A 23,345-nucleotide genomic window follows, 5' to 3' on the forward strand; every position below is an offset into this window, starting at 1 on the left:
CTGGAAGAGGTGAATCACAAGAGGTGACAACAGAGGGGAAATTCCACAGCTCAGCAAGGCTTTATATTAATCTGTTGGATGATCTCTCACCACAATGCACAGTGCCCAGACATATTAGGAAACACTGATAACTGTCTCTCTTAGTGTGTGTCGTGGTTTAACCCAGCAGGCAGCTAAACACCACACAGCCCTGAGCTGGGGATCTCTTGTGGAAGAACAGTAATTTCAAGTGCCTCTGGTCCCAAGGGTCCAGGGTTCAATCCCCTATATAGCTTGATGGCATTAGGGTACACGGTGCACCGGCATCCACTAAAGCCTTATACTCCTGTGGGTCTGATGTGCCAGGCCACTGAATCCACACAGTCCAGTAAGCCCGGTTGTCCCTTTCCTCCACCTGGCTGGAGGCAGGGCCCCTCTAGTCCCGGTCATAGTATTTGTTACTAACTTCTTGCAAATATGAATCAGAAGTCCCTTTATTAAGATTGGAAGTAGGATCAGCTCTTCTACTCTGCCTGGTGAACTGCCCACTGAAAACTGGAGCAGCAATTTCCCTGGAAGAACCCCCTTTTGTGATTGTTTTTCTTTGCAACTCACATACCCGTGCCTCTAGGGTCGAGGTAGATTTTTCCATCCCACTTCCTCATGTCCTCTCTGTGGTGACGCAGGTAAAACCACAGGGTGGCCTGTGGTGTGTATCCACTATATCCTCTCTCTTGAGCAGAGGGACGCTTCTTCCTAATGGCTGAGATACTGGTCTGTACAGGTGGGGAGTAAGACATATCCTCTTTGAATCACTGGAACTCCTGGGATGGTTTTTCCACAGCCGAGACACAGGCCCATAGGGAGGAAGAGAGACTTTCTTTGTATTGCCGGAGCTGGCCACCCGATTCATCCACCGTTTGTCCCTCTCCGTCTTTCCAGGTCACTACTGCCGATGAGTTGGCATATGACGATGATGTGCTCCGTACAAACTTCTGCCACATGGGTCATGTGCACTTGACTTCATCTGGATCTTTGGATAACTGCTCATTGTTCAGGTCATCATAAATGACCTCCAGCACAGCTAATTCCCTCAGGTACTGGATACCTCTCTCCATGGTGGTCCACTTGCCTGGGTGACATATAACATCTTCCTTGAAGGGATACCTTTCCTTCATGCCTGACAGGGGTTGCCTCCAGAGGCTGAGGGCTTGTGCCCCTTTTCCAATTGCTTTGTCAATGCCCCCTTCCCTAGAAAGGGGTCCCAACTGCTTGGCTTCCCTACCCTCTAATTCCAGGGTACTGGCCCCATTATCCCAGCATCGGAGCAGCCAGGTGACAATATGCTCACCTGGATGGCAGCTGAAATCTTTTCGCGTATCTTGCAGCTCACACAGGGATAGGGATTGGGTGGTTACCGCCTCATTTTCGAGTTCTGCCTCTTCCTCCTCCTCTTCTGTGATGGCCCTGCTTCCGAGTAGCCTGCCTCGTCCACTCCTTCCTCCTTCCCCTTCTTAGTAGAAGTTTCTTCCCTTACTAAACAAGCTGACTTTCGCATCCAATATTTCTTGTTGTTTATAGGGGCGACTGATTCCAGCATGGGTTGGTTCTCTGGTTCAGCTGCAGTGCCTGTCACGGGGGTTGGAGTAGCTGCAGTGCCTGTCATTTTGTCGTCAGATCCAGAGACCTTCTCTTCCCCTCGAGGGTACTGAATAGTGTTGAACAGGGCTCAGTAAGCATGGGCCAGGCCCCAGCATGGTGCAGTGATTTCTGTCTCTCTGGAATTGCCAGGGTGACAGCATACTTTTTCCAAATATTCTACTAACTTTTCAGGATTTTGCACTTGCTCAGGGGTGAAGTTCCAGAACATTGGAGGTGCTCACTGTCCCAAACTATCCTGCGCACTCTGCCACTCATAACTATCCAGCCTCAGGGCAGACCTCTGGGTGGTATTCTTAAATAGCTATTTAACATTAAACAAGACCTGAAACACATTCAGGAGACAGAGCAATAGGAACACACTAGTTTGAACATCCCAAGGATATTCAAAATTCTCAAGAGCTGTTGTAACTAGCCTGGAGGATAAGGGGAAGGTGAAGGAGCAGGGGAAAGTGTCCTCCCTTGTCTCCCCCATAAATTGGCTCTCCGAGGAGAAAAGGTAAAAAGTATAATTATTAATAGTTTCCGAGAGATGGTTCCCGAAGTATGGTGATGACGGTAATGCTGAGTAAAAATACCAGATTAGTCTCACGACCAGTAATTTTATCATATCATAAGCCAGTGCTACACAGTACAGCAAAATTAGAACCTTAATCCAGCCCCCAGAGATGACAGCTGGTTCATCAGGGAACATACACAGCAAGTGAGGTGTTACATAACACAACTCTGAGAACAAGCACAACAACTCTGAGAGCAAATAAATCAACATGGCAACCAGCGACTATTAACCTAATAATGAATGCTTATAACAAATTTGTTTTAACAAGCTCTGGCAGATCTGTTGTTATCTCAACCCTTTGAGCCCCACATTGGGCACCAAAAAGGACTGTTGTGGTTTAACCCAGCAGGGCAGCTAAACACCACACAGCTGTTTGCCTGCTTCCCCCGCAGTGGGATAGGGGAGAGAATCAGAAAAAAAGGTAAAACTCATGGGTTGAGATAAAGACAGTTTAACAGGACAGAAAAGGGAAAATAATAATAATAATTATAAAGGAATATACAAAACAAGTGATACACAATGCAATTGCTCACCACCCAGACTGATGCCCAGCCAGTCCCCGAGCAGCTGTCCTGCCCGCCCTGGCCAACCTCTCCAGTTTTTTGGTCAGCATGACATCACATGGTATGGAATATCCCTTTGGCCAGTTTGGGTCAGCTGTCCTGGCTCTGTCCCCTCCCAGCTTCTTGTGCACCTCCAGCCACGTCGCTGGCAGGGGAGTATGAGAAGCTGAAAAGTCTTTGACTTAGTGTAAGCACTGCTCAGCAACAACTAAACCATCAGTGTGCTATCAACATTATTCTCATCCTAAATCCAAAACACAGCACTATACCAGCTACTAGGAAGAAAATTAACTCTATCCCAGCCGAAACCAAGACAGTGTGAAAACTACATTTACCGTCAAGAAACAGGCAACACATTCCTGTGTTTTTCAGATTTCACCTTAATGTAATAGGATACAGAACCCAACAACTGTTGGATGAGGTACTCCCATAGGATTATACAAAATGAGCATCATATTCAGGGGACTGCTTCAAACTACAGCCTCCAGTGGTCTCTGCTTCTCTCTTTATCCTCTTCTGCTTCTGAACCATGGTACTTATCATGTGCTGTGTGTGATGTTCAATATTACATACACTGTTTATTTCTGGCAACAATTAACACATGCTTCTAGCTCTTACTGCTCTGTGATAGGCCATGTAAGAGAGGTAGAAGTCAATCTGACAAGTACGAAGTTATTTAAAAGACCTTATTTGCAATTATGAAACAAAGATAGAAAAAAATCAATTTATATCAAACTCAATTAATATTGGATTTTCATAATCCTGTATTTATAGAATTAGGTTTATGACAGACTACTGTTGACTTTGTCTCTGGAAAGGTTTGGGCATGACTACTTGATGACACTTGTCTTCTAAAACAGTGTTTTGATGTCTGCTGCTGAAGGCTATTTTTATCATCATGGCCCTGTAAATACACACATGTAAAAAATCTAAACCATCAGAAATATTTTGTTTAGAAATACTGCATTTACGTGATCCACCATCTCATCCAGAAATCAATTCCTTGTAATAAGTACTTTCTTTGTAATGCAATTATTTATTTCAGTATTTCCTACACATAGGAACAATCTTGCCTGTACTGCATGGCACAAACATCCTCTAACTAACGGTACCAGGCTCCCTAGATATTCCTGTTTCTCAGGACTCTAAGAACTTGGCTGTTCAAAGGCAGCCAAATAATTTATACATATTGTTCAGTTACTTAGTAGATCTACAACTCTTGTTCTATCTGTAGATAGAGCATCCTTGCCTATGTTTGGGTGTATTCCATCATTATATTCTCTTCTGGGGTAGCTGTTGCTTTGAATTTAACAAAAGGGGAGAAACATGTAACCTGGGACATGTTGCTTAGAAGATTATCCCATTGACAAGTGGCATGACAGTATGTGCCTCCAGAATGAAAACTGAGTATATCTGACAGCCATATCATTCTATAGGTCATGAATTTTAATGAATTTGTGGCTACTCTTAAAAGTGTTCAGTACAACTACACCAATGTTTCCTTTGCTTATAAATTCTTGGCATTTATTTCACGAGGGAAAAAAGATACTTAAACAGTATCTTTTTGGTGAAGACTTCATCTTGTCCCATTACTACTTGCTGCCTGTGCAATTAATTCAACTAAATCTTTTAGGAATATTTTAATGTATAGCTATGAGAAGAAACAAATACCCTTCCTGTATTTCATGACATAGTTTAAGAGGATCCTTTCTGGCTCATCCCATGCAAAACTCCCACTGAAATCACAGGGAAAGGAATACAAGATAGGACACTTTGAGCTTTTTATTGTTCAAAAAAGACCTCTGAAGCAAATACAATGTGAAGTTCCAGTAAGTGATAAACTTCCTCTTTGGCCGATGTCATTCAGCCTTTTTCTTCTTGTTGCTTAGTCAGGATTCTCTAACCACAGATTTTAAGTGTCTCACCTAACATTTTCACAGATGTAGTTATTCATAAGGACACTATTCATAATGACCAGTTTCAACCAGAGTACTGAGATGTCAGGAAATCACACAACACAGTTACTGTGTTTTGAGAAGCCTCTGATTTTCTGTGGGAAACCTGCAAATTCCTAAGAGGGCACTTCTTTGGTGAGGTTAACTTTTATCACATTTTGAGAGCAAAATCTGCCTTGATCCATTATTCTGAAATAATTAAGACAATAATTGCCTATACCTAGAGTCTTAAGTCCAAATATGAATGAATTAAACAAATTTTAAAATCACTGAATTCTCATTACGATCAACGGGAGGATTCTGGCTTCTCTGAACATTAGAAAATCTGAGCATTTATTCATTTTCCCAGATCCAGACTTAGAAACCTGATTTAAAGTGATTATATTTTGTAATAACTTGCGATACAGCTCACTGATTTAGGAATCAAACCACCTTCCTTTGTTATACTTTCTCTGACTTTAAAAAGATACGGCATAATCTTTTTATTCTGTTCTAGTTCTTCTATTGCTTTCATCACAATATCAGACTAGAAAGCAATGAGGAGCCTAATTTCTTATATCTATCCATATGGAAAACACTGTAATAGTCTGAAAATATCCTGGGCAAATTAATGCCTTCATTTTGCCCTGGTTTTGGAGGGGCTTTTGACTACTGTTGATTACATTATCTGGTTTTTGACAGAAAAAAACCAAGAAAGCAGCCATGAAGCCAAGTGTCTTCATGTTTGTAGTTGTCATCCAAGCTGCACAGATAAGGACAACAAACCAACTCACTACATCTATGGGGAATCTGGATCTGCAATTAAACTTGCATAGATAAAAATATTTCCTTTCTGACAAGGCACGTTATTTCAATTGGAACTTCTCAACATCTTGTGATTAACATTGTGAACATGGCCTTGTATGGACCCAGCAGAGAAGATCCTGAGTCACAAATAAGATTTCTGAGAGCTAAAATAATAGTCATAAATTCTGATCACAGCCACATAACAGCATCCTAATAACCTGGCCTAGAACAAGACATCAGCATCTCACTGAACTAGTAAATGCTATACCTGGCAGTATGTGCTCATCTCTGCTTTAAATCTTTCATCATTTAAAATAATTAATCATCTCGCTTTGTTCCTGTCAAGTATTGTTTCACTTTCTTATTTTTATCACTTCTGAAAGCTATGAAAAAAACCTTCTGCCTGAGGAGGTAAAATAAACCAAAACTGGCATTCAGAAGTGAATTCTACTTCCCTTAGAAAGGGCAGAGCCTGTGATATCAGGGATATCACACAACTGTATCTTCAAAATCAATTTGGCCCACAGAAAGGAAATATGTAACTTTAAAAATATTTTTACCTTTAAAAAAAGATCTACTAATCTAGGGAAAATATTTTTGTTAACGTTTACAAATCCAGCTTGCTTGCATTTACATTTTACTTGTAATGAATCACTAAAAGGATTAGGAAGGCAGTCAATCAACTAAGAGGAAAAGCAAAGTTTATGCAGACTATTTTTAGATTTGCAAGCCCCATCACAAGGAGGCTCCCGGCTCACGGAACAGCCAGAAAGTGCCGTGGTTTTGCAAATAAGCCATGGTCTAGGTATATTTTCAGGATGACTATTTCTCTCCAGCTTTGTAGAGAAAATCAATATCTTGTTTTCAGATGTGTAAATGTAGTCGTCTCTCCAAAGTGCCCCGGTCAGTTTACCACACGTTCAGCAGCTGCTTCTTTCCAGGCTATCCCACGATTCCCAGCCTATGAGGATTGACAAGGCAATGATAAACTAATGTGCCCCCTCAGCTCTGTGCGCAGCCCATTGTTCCGGCAGCTGAGACCCTCTGCTTCTATTTGCTTTCTCCCACATACATTATTCAACAGCCCAGGAAAAGGCCAAGAACCTCTTTCATTCAGGAATTCTGTATTAAAATAATCAATTTCAAACTGAAGCGGGGAAAAGAGGCTTGCTACAGGCGAGGCCTATTAATAAGCCACCAGTCTCTGCCATTTGCATTGGAATCATGCTATCATGAGGTAATATATTATTATATTTCTTATCCATAAAAGGAAGAAGAAACCTAAGAATACTTTCCCCTCTTTCTCAGCAAAAACATTAATTATAGCAACACCTTCCTGATGTCATATTTTGGCACTATTTCCAATGTAAGCACCTCGTTTATGAGGGTCTATATAATAGACTACATAAGCTACAACTTGATTTAGAAAGTCTTAGGGAGGGAAGGAGATTTATAGTTCCACAACAGACAAGCTGGATGTTAAAAATAACTTAAAACACTTTTTCTAAATGTTTCAACAGAGGATCCAAAATCCATTATTCTGTGCAAATGTTTTCCTGGCATTAGAGCATTAGGTCGTGCCAAAGAGACGCCCAACATTGTTAAGTCATAAACCGCATGACATTCAAGTACAGTATTGCTCCTTGCAGCGCTTCCAGAAAGGGAACACAGCAATAAAGGCAGGACAAGTCATTACTGTTGCACGTCACGATTTTTTTCTGTGGCACATTTAGGGAAAATAAGACCACCACCTTCAGAAAAAGTGAATAGTGTCACGTCTACAGCCAAAGAGCAGCAATCTCTTGCAAAAAATCCTGCACAGAGGCATTACTTTTTATGGTATTAATTGGGTCTATTTATCAGGGCCAGTTCTGGTCGCTCACCTGTTTAACTATCCTAGTGCACTGTTGAGTTGTCAGCCTGACTTTTCTTCTCATTTTTCTGGAGTCATACACATTTATGACAGCAGCATTTTTAATTTGTCCATTCTTGACATCTGGCAGGTCAACAAAATAAAAGAAACACTGATGTCAACAGTAAGAAAGGATGGAAAAACTCAGGCCCATGGCCGTAGGAGTTAATGGGAGGCAACTTACTGTGTTCAAATGGTATTGACCATTGTCCCCTTCTGTATTCATGTTTTCCCCTCTTTTCTACTTGAGATATCGTGATAGCTTCTTGTTATGAATGTTCCACCCACTATCTGACATTTCTGTTAAGCAAGTATTGTCAGTATTCATAGAATCATAGAATCATTAAGGTTGGAAAAGACCTCTAAGATCATCAAGTCCAACCGTCAACCCAACACCACCATCCCCACTAAACCATGTCCCGAAGCACCACATCTACACGTCTTTTAAATACTTCCAGGGATGGGGACTCAACCACTTCCCTGGGAAGCCTGGTCCAATGTTTCACCACTCTTTCAGTAAATAAGTTTTTCCTTACATCCAATCTAAACCTCCCCTGGCGCAACTTGAGGCCATTTCCTCTCGTCCTATCGCTTGTTACTTGGGAGAAGAGACCGACACCCACCTCGCTACAACCTCCTGTCAGGGAGTTGTAGAGAGCGATGAGGTCTCCCCTCAGCCTCCTTTTCTCCAGGCTGAACAGTCCCAGTTCCCTCAGCCGCTCCTCATAAGACTTGTTCTCCAGACCCTTCACCAGCCTCGTTGCCCTTCTCTGGACACGCTCCAGCACCTCAATGTCGTTCTTGTAGTGAGGGGCCCAAAACTGAACACAGTATTTGAGGTGCGGCCTCCCCAGTGCCGAGTACAGGGGCACGATCACTTCCCTGCTCCTGCTGGCCACACTATTTCTGATACAGGCCAGGATGCCATTGGCCTTCTTGGCCGCCTGGGCACACTGCCGGCTCATGTTCAGCCAGCTGTCAACCAGCACCCCCAGGTCCTTTTCTGCCGGGCAGCTTTCCAGCCACTCTTCCCCAAGCCTGTAGCACTGCATGGGGTTGTTGTGGCCGAAGTGCAGGACCCGGCACTTGGCCTTGTTGAATCTCATACAGTTGGCCTGGGCCCATCGATCCAGCCTGTGCAGGTCCCTCTGCAGAGCCTTCCTACCCTCGAGCAGATCAACACTCCCGCCCAACTTGGTGTCGTCTGCAAACTTACTGAGGGTGCACTCGATCCCCTCATCCAGATCATTGATAAAGATATTGAACAAGACCGGCCCCAAAACTGAGCCCTGGGGAACACCGCTCGTGACTGGCCGCCAACTGGATTTAACTCCATTGTTTAAAAATGATTGAAAACTGGTAAGACTTTGGTGAGGTAAACATTATATCTACTTTACTGGCAGCAGCAGCAGCCTAGTAAGCACAGGGGTGGTGAGTGACTAACTAAAGGTGGTTGTGGAGAAGCTCTGCTCAACTTCATTAAAGGGGAAAAGCTGCACTAACAGCCCTGTAGTGTCTGCCCAGTGTCTTGGCTGTGAAGTCAAATAAAATGTAAAACTTTAGACGCTGCTTTCAAAAGTCTGAACTTGCGTCTCAATGGGGAATATCAAAATAAAGGAATTTGCCCCATTCTGATAGCAGGCAGAGCATTTTTTACCAGTCTGTTCTGATGCTGGCACTGAATCTACACATTTAGAGATTGCTATTCTGACAGGAAAATCCAACAAATGTTTGATGTTGGAAACACACAATCTAAAGTGAAAAAGGCTAAATGTACTGGGATTTGTGCTCATGAGTCACTTTCAAAGCTCAAAATGCTCAGTGAGTGAACAAAACATTCCAGAAAGTGCCGTGTACAGCATGAAGCATCCAGCTTCAATAAACAGATGATTTTTTGCCAGCTGATGAGCAGTGCCACGTAACTATTCAAACTTTTGTTTTGCACTCTGGAGAGTTTCATTTCATAACTCTGCAAGAGATGTGCATGAGACTCACCTAGAGATGAGCCAATAAAGCACTTCATTGTGTCCAGATTTTCCATGGTCTGAACATACCAAACCCTCATATTTTCACTGTGCAAAACAAACCAATCCCTCCTGCTTAGCATTCGTAGTTTTGAGGATAGGAAATCATTAATATGACAGTGGTCAGCTGCAACCTGCTTGTTGGAGCGTAAGAGAGCAGAACTTCAAATCTTACACCTTTGCACAAACTATTCACTTGGCAGAGCTGAGAGCAATTGGTAAGAAGGGAGAAGAACCAAGTCAGAGCAAGATAAGGGATACTCCAGGCCCTTCCCCTACTGAGCCATGGTTTCAACGGGAAGGAAGCTTGAGAGTGCAAGCAGGAAGGCTTCTGGCAGACTGACCGAGTCTGTGCAGCTGAAGCCTGCACCTGCTCCAGGGAGACTGCTATGCTGCCAGGTCTAGTAACGCAGACATAGTCTAGAACACTTGTACAGTGTGCCTTTACCTGTATCACTCAAGACATGCTCATTTTCTCAAAGTCTGCCTTTAAAAGAAGGCTAATATTAAATTTTACCATGGTTTTTCTCTGTCAATACACGTTTAAGATTTACAAATATCTATTTTTATTCTAAAAGAGCCTCAAATCCTGGAAATGTCATACTTCTTTACAAAGCTCTACTTCTGAACCTAGTTACCCACCACCATTAAATCTCTAAAATTGATACAGATTATCTAAAATATAGAAGCAACTCCAAAATGTTTCTAATATAAATTAATTACATTTCCACAGCAAAGTTGGCCCACAGACCTGTATGTAATTTCTAACAATAGCTGGTATGCAATTCTTCCATACAGAATTTGCTCTCTAGAAAGCCTCCAAATTAAACCTACCACGGTAATAGCACTGGGGGTAGGAAAAACGTTAGGAAGTGAGACTGTCTTCCTTGCACAAATAATTTGGGGTTTAGAAGAGTGAGATATCTCATAACATGTGCCAAAATCTTGTGGCCACTGTAAAACAAACTCTACTTTTCATTTTCTTCTAATGGAATGATTCAAAATGCATATTGATACAAAAAAGAATAGAGTTCAAGACTCCATGCAGGCAAACTATACAGTTCTTTTTCATAGATATGTTTACCTTTTATAAGTGTCTCACTAAGCTAAATGCTTTAGTAACTGTGGGCAGCTTCAGTTACTCATTATCAGATCTTTGATGCAATTCGCTAGTATTCAGCATGTGAATTTATTCTGCAGTTTGCACTCAATGCTTGCAGTTAGCTCAACATGTACAAAGACAAAATGCTGTCAACATTTATCTGCTGCTTTACACATGCCTGAAGCACAGCAAAGGGAAACTGGCAAGCATTTATATTCCTGAACACAAAACAAGCTACATATTAACTTGAGACAGTGCAGGATAAAAGACAGAGTAGCAGAGATGAAAAAGTAAACAGGAAGTGAAAGAGTAAGAAAAGGATAAGAATAAGAGACAAAAAAAAGAAAAAAATCCAAAACCGATTCAAAAGAGAAAGAAGGATAAAATAGAATGTATGGTCAAAGAGAGAAAGAAATCAAAATCTTAAAAATAAACTCAGACCTGTAACATACTGAGTTCTCCCAGGAACAAGCAGAGCTCCCCATCACTACAAAGAGGAGCCCAGCAGTAGCAAAAAGGCAGGTCTGACCACTGCCAACCTGGGTGACTGCAAACACCAGCAGTTTCAGCTCCGTTCTGAACATATAAGCAGGGAGTAAGAAAGGAACGATTGTCTGCCAAATGGGCATGCACAAACTTACACAGAGAAAGAAATTTGATTCTCAAACCTCTGAAAACTCACCAAATTGCACAGAAAATGTCCAGGTATCTCTGCAGTATAATAAAAAACATTCTGGTAGAGTTAGGAGAGAGAACATCACAGAATGAGTAACTCAAAGGATAAGCCGTATGGGTCCTGTGTAACTATGGCTAGTTCAAAGCACAGTTTTTCCTTGGAAATTGATACATCTATAGTAAAAATCCTAATGGGGATGTACAGGTTGCTTTTGTTCATCTGGAAAATTGTTGAAACGTTATTTCTGTAAGGTGAAAGCAAATATGTATTTTTAGAAAATCTCACCAATTCCAAATTCAAAGATTTTTACTTTTTGTTATACGTGGTGACAAAGGTTTTGGACTCTCAGAGTTTTTCCACTAGTAGAATTTTCATTTTTATTCCTATTCTATTCCCTCCTTCCTTTCTTAACAAACAGATTTTTAAGGAAGGAAGAAATAGATAAAAATCCACTGCGCTTGCAGAAGAGTTGAATCACTAATTACATCTTACAGACCAATCCTATAAGGTGCCAAATCCCGCTGAAGTCATCCAGCAGCACTGGGACTGGATGGTGCCCAGCACTTTGTTAGGAAGATCCTTGCCAGTATGGAAATGGGCTGCATTGTAATATTACATACTTGCTACTAGAACTGATCCAGAGAAGGTCTAAGTGTTCTCAGCTCTGATTACCTCTCATTGGGAACTGAGAGCACTTGGCAAGATCCAGCCTTAAAGCTGTCTGGCACATTACCCTATTTCATAGAGTGATTTATTTTACATAAAAGCATATGGATAGCAAGTGTCAATGGTGCAACAGTGCTAATGTCAGCTGATGCACCCATCATACATGAGAAGAAATGTGGTCTCTCCAAGCAGGAGATAGTCATGCATATGCTTCTGTCAATAAGATCCCACACACATTCCCGATGAGCACATTTATGAGCTCCTATTATCATTAGTGGGAGGGGGATGGGGGATGTCCATGTCTCTACGTGTTTTCTGTGCTAATCTGAGAGCTGGACCAAATCCCAGTACTTGGGTCACTTGTACACAGAGTTCTCATTGTGAATCAGGGGTAAAATGGCAGCCTCTCAGTTGTGCTTTGAAACTATGCATTTTTTAAAACTTGTGTATGCATAAGCCTCTTATTTAATGAATGACTCCCTTTGTATTTACATGTTCCACCATCCACAGAACAAATAGGGTTTAGTCATCTGAGAATGAAAACTTCTAGTCCTCAAGGGAGAGAAGGGAAAGGGAAAAAATAGTTGCAGCTATTTTATGGAAGTGGTAAAAAATCAATTAGCCTCTTAGTTTTAGATCTTACCTGATCTTCAAGGCATTCTGTGGCCACAAATGTATTCTTTCTTAGGTTACATATTTCACAGCTTCGATCAGAAAAAAATTCTGATATAAATGTAGCTGAAACCTATTGGTTTCAGTGCAGCTGAATTCAGATCAAAAGTGGTCAGAAAAGTTATTTTACGCTGCTCTGGATCATTATGCTAAATTAGAAGGGTCTTACCAGACCTGAAGGCTTCTTAATCTTACGTCTTTTTTATTCCTCCCTTTAAATTCAGCTGATAAATGAAATATGTGAAATAATAAATAAATTAAAAATATATGGCAGAAATAATTTCAAAGGATTTAGCAGCCAAGATAGGAATGTACTGAAAGCAGCATTTTAAGTTGTCTTGATTTCCAAAAGGAAATAGTTATAAATTAGTTCTAGGGCACTCTTACTCATTTATAAGAGTGGTTCAAGAAACTCTTCAATATTAATTAGTAGCCTGTGAATTCAGCCTATGCAATTATGATGAGACAGTTCTTTGGGTATGAAAGAACTAACTTATCATATTTTTGAATTCACCATCTATAAGCTTGAATATTTTTGTATTTCCATATTTCTCAAGTAGCACTTAATTTAATCTTATCCCCATTTCTTTCAATAAACCATTGTTGCGTCTCTTAAGCAGCACAGCTTCCTCCTCTAACTCATCTCCCCGTGAAATTGGTTTAATGAAGCAGAAAGGTATGAAGCATTAACAACACTGGAATTCATGTGGTAGCACTTCATTTTTCAGAGGCACTCACATTTCCTACCTAATTTATAAAATCAGCACACAAATGATTTTTATCACAGCCATTACATCAGTATAAATTACTGCCTTTTCTATAACACGGCAGTTAGTCAAACTGTTGAAATTATATCTATTAGTCATAGAGAGGAGGAGGGAAAAAGAAAAACCTGTAGGAAAGATTTAGTGTAAAATAAGGACTGATAGCAACCGTATTGAAACACTAATATTAATTTACCAAATGAGCCCGAAGTGTGGATATTTTGCAAAGGAAAATTAAAACCACACAAAATAAAGCAAATGGGTCAATTTGTAAAGAACCAAAAAGGAAACTCGGCAAACAAACTATGCTGTATCAGAGGCAGTCAGAAATGCAATTAGGAAGAAGTTCCTCACATCCAAGAAGGCAAGACATGCCTCACTTCCAGTCATAGCCCCACATTCCTCCCAAGCTTTCCCATTCACCTCATTGCTCTAGCACTGGTGTTCTGCATTTTGTGCATGGTAGCTCCTCCAAAATCATCGTTATCCTCCTAACTTCTTCCATGTGCACCGCTACCTACTTGCATCCTGGCTGTTCCTTTCCAGGCTAGTGGGAATCAGCCCCTACCACCAATGTTGCCACACAGCAAAAATATAATGATGCTTACTGGGAAAATCTTTTAGCGTTCTCTGCTTTCCCAGTGAGTATAAACTGCTTTTCCAGAACCTACATCCTGATTTGCAAATTTAGCCCGTAAGAAAATAACTGCTCACTGTGCAGATGCATCACATATACTTGAAAATACTTTGGTCTTGTACTGCTCTGTAAACACCACCTGTCTCCCGCTAGATCTGCTGCTGGTCTTACAAGTGTGTCCTGGGCCTCCTTTCCTGTTTGCTATTCTTCAAGCATGACTCCTTCCAAAATTGTTCTGTAAATTCTCTGTTACCTGCTTTGTCAGATCTCTCCTCCAGATCTGCCTACGTGAAATAGCCATCTGATAGGGGGCAGACAAAAGGTCAGCAGGAAATACTCTTTCAGAATCACGAAGATGTTGCAGAAAATCTAGTCTTCATATAACTTCTATTCTCACTCTCCTTTTCCCAATTATTTCCCCCGATGTACTTCCTCCCTCAGATCGAACAGGAAACGCTCGGAGGCAGGGACCACACCTTCTGATTTGTCCTCTCACAGCAGCAAACATAATAGGACACAAGGCTTCACAGGCACTGCTTGATGTCATTAGGGACACTAAGTATTAAAATCAGGTTTAAAAAAAAAAAAAATCGGAGCTGATTAGGTTGTCAGTGCAAGAGCATAAAACATGCAAGGTGCATACAGTTCAAGACACCTTTCCTAAGTGTGTTTTGCCTTATATTTTTATCGCCTTCTGTTTACAGTTTTCATTAATTAGCCTTTCCCTCTATATAACATCAGAGACTTTTTGCCTGGCTTTCTGTATTTCCAGCAGATGTAATACTGGTGTAGAAGTGTCTACTGATGGCACCTTGTGGCTAAACCAGAGAAATGCTTGGGAATAGGAACAAGCATGAAGTAAGCCAGGAAAATATCAAGGAAAGGCTATAATATGAAGAGCATATCCCTCCTCCCATAGTGACTGCTGCAAAAAATGGTGCAACACTGTAAAGCTTTGCAGTCACCTCCTTGGCAAGGCACTGCACAAACCCTGCCTGCCTGCCGAGGGCTCGAAGAGCTGCTCCCCTGCACCCCCCAGTCCCTTGCAGAGTCCGGGGTGCAAGCAGGAAACTTGGCCTAAAACCTCAGCCCAGCAGGAGGCAGCAGAAGGGGGAAGGGGTCCTGAGGCTTGCACTAGGCGAAGTGAACTGGCAAATCCAACTAATCCAGTGTGTGTCGGGGAGAAAGGACACAGGCTTTATCTACTACCCAGAGCCCTTGTGAGTCTAACACCAGCTTTGTTGGGTGCCCTTCGACTCTGCAGAAGAGAAAGTCAGCCTGAACCCAGGGATCAGTTTCTGGTCTGCACTGGTCAGCAAAAACACTGACCTCCATGGCAGCCCTTTCTGCATCCCTTTTTAGAGGCATTGCAGTACCTGCTGCCATGGGCTGGGATGTAACCGCTCTGAAAAGTTGATGGTATTGGAGAGACCCTGAATGCCTGCTGATCACTGTTTCTGGAGGCACACAGTGATGCATTTGGTCCGCATCTCTCTAGATTCTCCCCTAAAAGCTCAAGTCTGGGTGGCAGGTCCTAAATGGGCCCAGACCTGCAAGTCAGCTGCTAGTTTGCAGTCATGGCCAGGACTCAGCATGGTGTGACCACAGCCAGCAAGGTTGCTGAGTCCTTGCTGACTAGTTCAGGCACAAGCCCTGATCAGGACAGCCATCAGTGAGGCACAGCCAAAGCTGAGCATATACCAGCGCTGGCTCTGTTGGTATTATTGCAGTCATGTTCCCACACACAGAAGTAGCTGACAGGATTCCCACAATGTGATGAGTAACAATGGTGGGATTAAGAGACAACAAAGGACACAGATGTACCATACAGACAAAGGATGGTTAGCATCAAGCACTATCATGTGAGATATGTCCTAGGTAGAGAGCAACAAACCAGGAGGGTGTGTTAAGGTACAGACAGATGGGATACCTAAGCCAGCCAAAGATCTCCTGAGAAATGCTGTGACCACATGAAGAAAGCATGACGTTGTCCCAACCAGTAAGTGATAACAAAGCTGGTTTAAAACAAGGCTGCCTCTCATTTACCACGTTTTCTCAACTTTGGTGGAGTCCAATCATTTCTCTCCAGCCAACCCAAGTATTTATCCTGCATGTCTCTCTAGGTCCCACTCTGTTTTATATTATCTTTAATATGTCATTAGCATAATTCCCAGATTTTTTGAAGTCCTTTTAAGACCTGGCTCCAAGTTTCTGCCCCCAACAGCTTTCAGAATAAGTAAGCAGCATACATATCATTTGGAAAGAGAAACAGGAGTCCTGTGGTTTGCCCAAGATCACCCAACAGATCAGATCTCCTGCATTTCAGAGATGGGAACATGTAATTGCAGGATCTAAATACAAGTCCTCACTCTAGAGGAAAACCTCTCCGATGGAAAACCAGGGAGGTTCATTTCAAGTGTGAAGGCCTGGAAACAAATCATGCTACAGCTGGATATATGAAATCCTGAAAGAGTAACAAAAAAGGTGAAATTCATCTTTGCCAGGTAGACTTACAGATTCTCAGCAGTAATTCTCAACAGCTTTTATACACACAGATTTTGCATACAACTTTACAAAGGTATCCTGTCAGGCAAATTTTGGGTTTTCCAATCCAGCAGAGACAGAAGAATTCTCTTTTACTGATTAAAAAAAAAAAATAACTTAATGAAAAAACATGCTGTGATATGAAAAGCAAAATGACAGACTAAGAGACAAGATTCAGCAGTAGCTGGTGTAAATTTTTTTTTTAGAAAACCTTTTTTTCCTTCCCTATAAAACCACTTTCTGCCATAAAATGACTCTTGCAACTTTAGTACTACTTTTTGTCCTATCTCTACTTAATACTAAAAGGAAATTAACACCAACAGATAAAGAATAAAAGCCTCACATCAAGGAGAACTTTTACCTGGAAAAGAAAGAAGAGTGAGAGATTCAGTGAAGACCACAAAAGACTTCACTATTCCATATTACCTGGAAGATGCTCAGACACCACTGTGATAAGCAGCCTTACAAAAACTTGGGAAAGGTTGATGGCTGAAATTGAAATAATTTTTTTTTCCCAAAGTAGATGTTTTACAGCTTTTTTGAAATAGTAAAGCTAAAGGCTCGTCTTTACCTTTTTGTGTAAATAACTTCCTTTGCCTGGGGTGTTCATCATCGGTTTGACCTTAAAATGCATGGCAGCGTTCTTAGCAATATTCAATCAATGGTAGGATTAAAGGTGAAATCAGTTACACAGAGGAAGCCTACTGCTGTTTCACCAGTGTGGTGGCTCTAATCTCCCTCGGAGAGACTAAAGATCATAACTGATTTACTTCTCTTCCCTGGGGAACAATTTTCTGTAGCCTGAAGCAATCAGGAAACAGACTGAATTGGCTTTAATACCCATCTGCCCTAGGGGGGAGAGATTGTGAAAAGCTACTAGGTTGTTTCTTCTTCATACTTGTAATTAAATAAACTATGACAAATTTGACAGGCAGAATTTCTAGCAGTACCAGTTGTCTTAAAACTTCCTACTCAGTGTGTAATTGATATATAGCAGCTATTCCCAAGCAGTACTGGAGAATATTTAAACATTAAAATCAGTGATCTTCACTCTATGCCATGATTTAATCTATCGGCAACATACCTCTAATTTTCACACCTACCAAGAGACAAAAATAACTTTTTCAAAACTGTGATACATGTTTAAGCACAAGTACATGGGGCTTACTTTGATTTTTTTTTTCCTTGACTGGGATCTTTCTGTTATTTCAAGAATGCTAGGTATGTAAATGAGATGGTATTGATACAGTGGAGAAACAAATCTTAGAAGTGGTACCTAAAAGTTTTTATATCAGAGAAGGACAACATGGGACCATGAAAGCATTTTCATATAGATTAATATCAAAGTACATATTACTAACAGCTTAGTCAATAAACTTTCGTTACTACTACTTTTCAAAACAGTGCCAGAGACAAAGATGACAAGTTTTTCTCTGACAGACTTTCTGCAATTCAACACATTTTTCAGAGTTGTCATAACATAAAAATAATGAAATTTTACAAATAAAACCAAGGTTTGTATTTTATAGTATATAGAAAGCATAGGAGAGATAACAGGGTTGCTGTGAGTACAGTCATTTCAAATATGCTGCTGTCTACCTTTCCTATCCGTATTACCCCAGCATGAGACATTTTTAAATGCTCCATGGGGAAGGCAAGTGAACTCATGATTTTTCAGTTTATCGTGTTAGAACCAGAGACATCTTTTTTCACGAGCTTAGCTGAGAGAGTTTACAGTCACAGACAATTCTGATTTTTTCATAATTATTTAACTACTTTTAGGCTTATTCATATATTACTGGAGGAAAGCAAAGAATTTAAGAAATGCTTTGGTTTCTCTGCCCAGACCTGTTGTCAAACGATACTGAGGCCTGACATCCTGGCATTCAGAGGTAAAAGAATTGCTACTACGCCTTCTAAGTGTTTTCAAAGCACAGTACCAACCCTCCAACGGTGCAGAGGATGCCATTGCTTACCTGTTTCACAGATTAAAACATAGACGTGGAAATACAACAGAGGCTTTGCCAAAAACATGCACTGATATTTCTGCCCAGCTTGAGGCAACTCAGTGATAACATCCCAATAAGCGTCTACAAATCTGGTTATGACACCTTTGAAAAATAACCCACATCAGCTGAGCCATGCTTCCAAAAATCAGAATTACTGAAGAGTTTGCATATGAAAATATTTTAATCCTTTGTAAGACCAATGATGAGAAGCTGAATTATGTTTATCAATGTCAGGGGACAATACAGCAGAATTATCACCACCTCTTTGGTCCACACTGCCTGCTGCATCCAGTTACTAAGGAAATATAGAGGAGATGACCCTGGTAATCAGCTATCTAAAGCAGATTTACAGGCTTTAGTTTTAAACAGTCACCTATTACAACAAAACTACCTAGTCTACTCAAAGCTCTGAAGTTAGGATTGCTCTCTGTGAAGATGCCTGGGCTGCTACTCCTAAATACATTTTCCAAAAACTATCAGTCAATGTGCAATTACAGACTCTTAACAGCAACTTACACAACTATCTGAAAAACAGAAATTCTGTGCTGTAACACGCACCAACATGGTAGCATGGGACAGATTCTGCAAAAGAAACTTTTGTACTTCTCTGGTGCCTGAAAAACTGTGGAGACATCTGAGGGGCACCAGTCCTGAACTTGTAATTAATTCCCAGTGCTATTATGGTGAATTCTTCCCATCAAAGAAATAAAGGAGCTTAAATAAAACAAACAGCAAACAAGAACTGAATGAGAAGCTAAACACATAAAGCCACTCACCTGAAGATTTTTACTTCACCAAATTGATAGTAAGGAGAATTGGTGGACATTTTTCTCTGTACTTAGTTTTTATACTGTTCTTCCAAAACAAATTATGTTTCAAAACATGGCAAGTGTTTAAATTGGGTATTGTATATTTTTTATTTCATTAAAAGAACACAAATATTTAGCTACAAACACCTAAGACAGGTGAGTCAATTTCCTAAGAGTTAAACATTTACCTGTGTGTGATTAAGAGTGATACAAAGAGCCAACAGTGACTGCTAAAAATCTACTTCATGCTGAGATTGCTGATAGAGAAAATTATGCTGCAAACAAAATCTATTCTGTCAGTTTTGTACTAAGATTTGAAGAATTCAAATATATTCCAAGACTTATAGCTAGTTTAAATAAAATGAGTGTTGACATATAAAAAACCAGCCATTTTTTAAAAATTTCCCATTTCCCCTATTTCTGTTCTGCACCTGCTTTTTATTGCAATAGCCACAGGCTGTAATAAGACAGCAGTGTGGCTTCAAGCCTTGATACAAAGGAAGCTCTGTCCGAGCCAGTTACTCATCCACATGACATGATAGATCCCATTTCCTCCTCAGTCTTGCTTTCTCAGAGCAGTGACAGAAACCACATTGCAGAACTGTCAAGATCCTAAAACCTGATTGTTAAATGCCAATTACCTTGATTAGGTTTCCTAAAAAAAGAGTGAGAGATGCGGACCGAAGATTTACCTGCTATGCTCCAATTTGATAAACTGGAACTCAAGCATATCTTGTCTGCGCACAGATCCCACCCGTAGATCTGCTCAAAAAACATAGTTGTTTCACTTCAGCTAAGAAAATTGCACCCAGAATCAATCATAAGCTTTCCCATTATTTTTAAACAGCAGTTTGAAAGTCACGTTTCTCTTCAAAGAAGAATTATCTGTAAAAATGGATGTAAAGATACCTGGATTTATTCAAAATTTTCCAAGGGAAACAACAATACCATCTGGGTGAGAAATTTAAAATCAGACTGAAACTCATACAAAACAGGAGGCAGCCAAGAATAAGGCTGTTGGGCCTCTGAAATTCACAGGAGCTGGGGGGTGCTCAGCATTTAGAAAGACCAAACACAAGTCTTTATCCTTCACCTGAAAGGATTTGCCAATTCCTCTGAAGACCAACTCCACCACAATCTGCACGCAGAGGTTGGTGTTCAACCCCCAAATCTATTTACTCAGTGGCTAATGCCAGTGTGATGGTGACAAGAAGCTAAGGGAACGAGGTCAGAGAAGTACAACTGCTACCTTGGGGCACGACTCACCCACCATGACGGGTGCACAGCCCTTCTTGCCTCCCTGAGTGTAAGCAGAGAACGACATTGTGAGGGGCATAACATAACACCACGGATGGACAGATGTGGCCTCACTACTTCAGCACTCAGTCCTGCTAAGTGCTTGGCCTGTCACCTTCCTCCTTGGTTACTGGGCAGGAGGTGAGAAAGAGCATCAACACGCTTCAGCTGCATAAGCAGAGCAACAGCACACACATCCTAAGGCCTGGCTGGGAGGCAGAGCATCGCGGCAGAAATCATTTTTCAGTTTCTTTACCTACTGGCCTGGGATAGCCCTGGCCAGGGGGAGAAGGGGAAGGAGAGCACAAGGAAGCACCCTGGTTCTGGCTCTGTGGGGTGCACATGGAGCAGCAAGGAAGGGAGTGTGGCACTGAAGATCTGTCCCTGCACAGCAGACCACGTTCTTCTTCTACATGCGCAAGAATTAAATAATTCTGAAAAGCCTTGAGCTGGCTGTGTTTTAACCCTCAGCTCAAAAAAATCCATGCTCAGCTACAACCACCCTAGATCTTGGTCTGCAATGCACAGCTATCTTGGGTGACAGGGTGCCAGTTAGCATGACATTACCATCATTACAGCAAAATCATACTTGCCCTGCTGTGACCTCACTCTGTGGGATGTGTGGATCTACAGACACATCCCATGTGCAGTTCTAGGCAGTTCTAGGTTTCTCCCACAATCAAATGCAAGTCAGTTATTAATTCTTCCATGAGGTTAGGGGAAGTCATCGACTAGCTGAACTCATCTTCATTACAGCTTCAAGCTCTGACATCTTACTACAAATATTAAAAGTTCTAGCCTAAGTTAAACTGGGGCCTGGACTGTAACCCTGCACAGGCAAAGCAGGAGGAGCCAAAACCCTTTTCTATTCCAAGAGGATGTTTTCCTGTAGCAGCTATAGCTGAAATTCAGGTAAAGGCCCAAGTTAGCTGTGCAGTCTGGTAAACAATTGTGACGTGTATTTTCAAACAACAAATTTAACTGTAACACTTACTACAGTTCTGCACCACAGAGTACAAATTATCCCATCCTTCACATCAATATGCCTTTCCTGACCCTCTATTTCTTTTTCTTCTTGTAATTAATCACCTTTACTTTCTGTGTCCCCCTGGTCCATCTATGCAGCAGTGCTATGAATGAGCCACAACTGCAGTTGTAAAATGGAAGGGAAAGTTTATAATTTTTATTTAGTTCTGTTATGTGGCTCATTGTTGAACACAGAAAACCATTTTCTATAAAGAAGCGTTCTGGCTCATCAGCTGAAAATAATCTAATTATTGTCCCTTCAATTACATTTTAAATAAATTATTTTTAAGAGTCCTTGCAACCACTTTATCATACATGCAACTCCCGCTGCATATCAGGAGGTGGCAGACCAAACAGCTGGGGATTTCTGTATCCACTGTCAACCTGTTTCAGAGACAGTCTCCAGCACAGAAAAACACCAGACACCTGACTAGATGTGATTGTCCCCTGGGAAGAAGCATGCACTAATGTTTTGTCACCAGTGGTAAAATTTCAGCAAATTCTTCAAGACAGAAAGTCTAAGAACACCAACTGTACCCAGCCTGCAGGGTCAAAACTTCTCTCTTGTTCTCTCCAGAATGACATCTGGATATTACCACCAAAGATAGCTCAGTATGATTCATTCAGACTGGAAAAATCTACAGTTGATCTGATCTGATTCAGAGATCTTGCTAACAGGTTGCTTTAATGCTCCAAGCCCCAACCCTTCCAAGCAGGCATGTCAGAAATCTGGATCTGAATCCTAACCTTGGCATCCAGGAACACTGCTGAGTAACCTGACATGGAAGGTTGTATTGATCAATCATCATTTCACCTAAACTACCAGTGTTACTAAGTAAAACAAGCACTTTTGTAGGACTTGAGCAAGGGGAAATTATACAGAAGATGAGCATCAACAAAAGTTACAGTTCAAAAACCCTTTTCCTTCTGCAAAATAAGATGTCAAAAATACTACCACAATAACTTTTTAATAGCTATTCAGCTTTGTAATGGAGTTTTGGAGAACAAGTTTCTAAACTGCAACTCTGTTCTGTGGGAAAAAAAAAAGTTAATTTTGCAATCTTTAAAATCCTGGAAACATCAAAAAGTCCCTGCATGCATATCTCTGTATTTATAATGGGTTAATGCTACAAAAATTCAGATATTTTCCCCAGTTCCCTCCACCTTTGGCAGATAAAACAGGGAGATAAGAAAGTTGTGGTGCTCTTCTGACCTTCTGCCAAAGGTAAGGACCACCTGTCGATCTGAATTTCCCTTGCAAATCTGGTGGAGCTGCAATACTGAAACTGCACTGCTGGTGCCTGCTTTATCTCTGATTAGCCATCATTTGGGACAACTGTTCAACTGATGGAGCAAATGACTGCACTGAGCTGGCATTTCCTACCTCCCCATCACACAACTGTTTAGAATAATATCTCAGTGCAACTGAAATGCAGTTTTATTTCTCCTCTTTCATCCAATCCCAGAAGAATGAGAAAAAACTTTATACAAAGGTTTATTTTTATCTTATTGGAGAAGGATATTGTATACTCTGATGAACAATACTAGGATTAAGGTGGTCTCAAAGAGGTGTTTGTGGCTCAGGATATATCCACAATGCTCAGAAAGGATGTTTCTCTCCAAAGGGCACAATATTGCCCAAGAATATAGTTTTAGTCTGGTGGCAGGATTTCTCGGGGTTTTCTTGAATAGCTGCCAAAACCAGAC

This window comes from Aptenodytes patagonicus, chromosome 9, assembly GCF_965638725.1.
Source record: "Aptenodytes patagonicus chromosome 9, bAptPat1.pri.cur, whole genome shotgun sequence".
NCBI classification, from domain to species: Eukaryota; Metazoa; Chordata; class Aves; order Sphenisciformes; family Spheniscidae; genus Aptenodytes; species Aptenodytes patagonicus.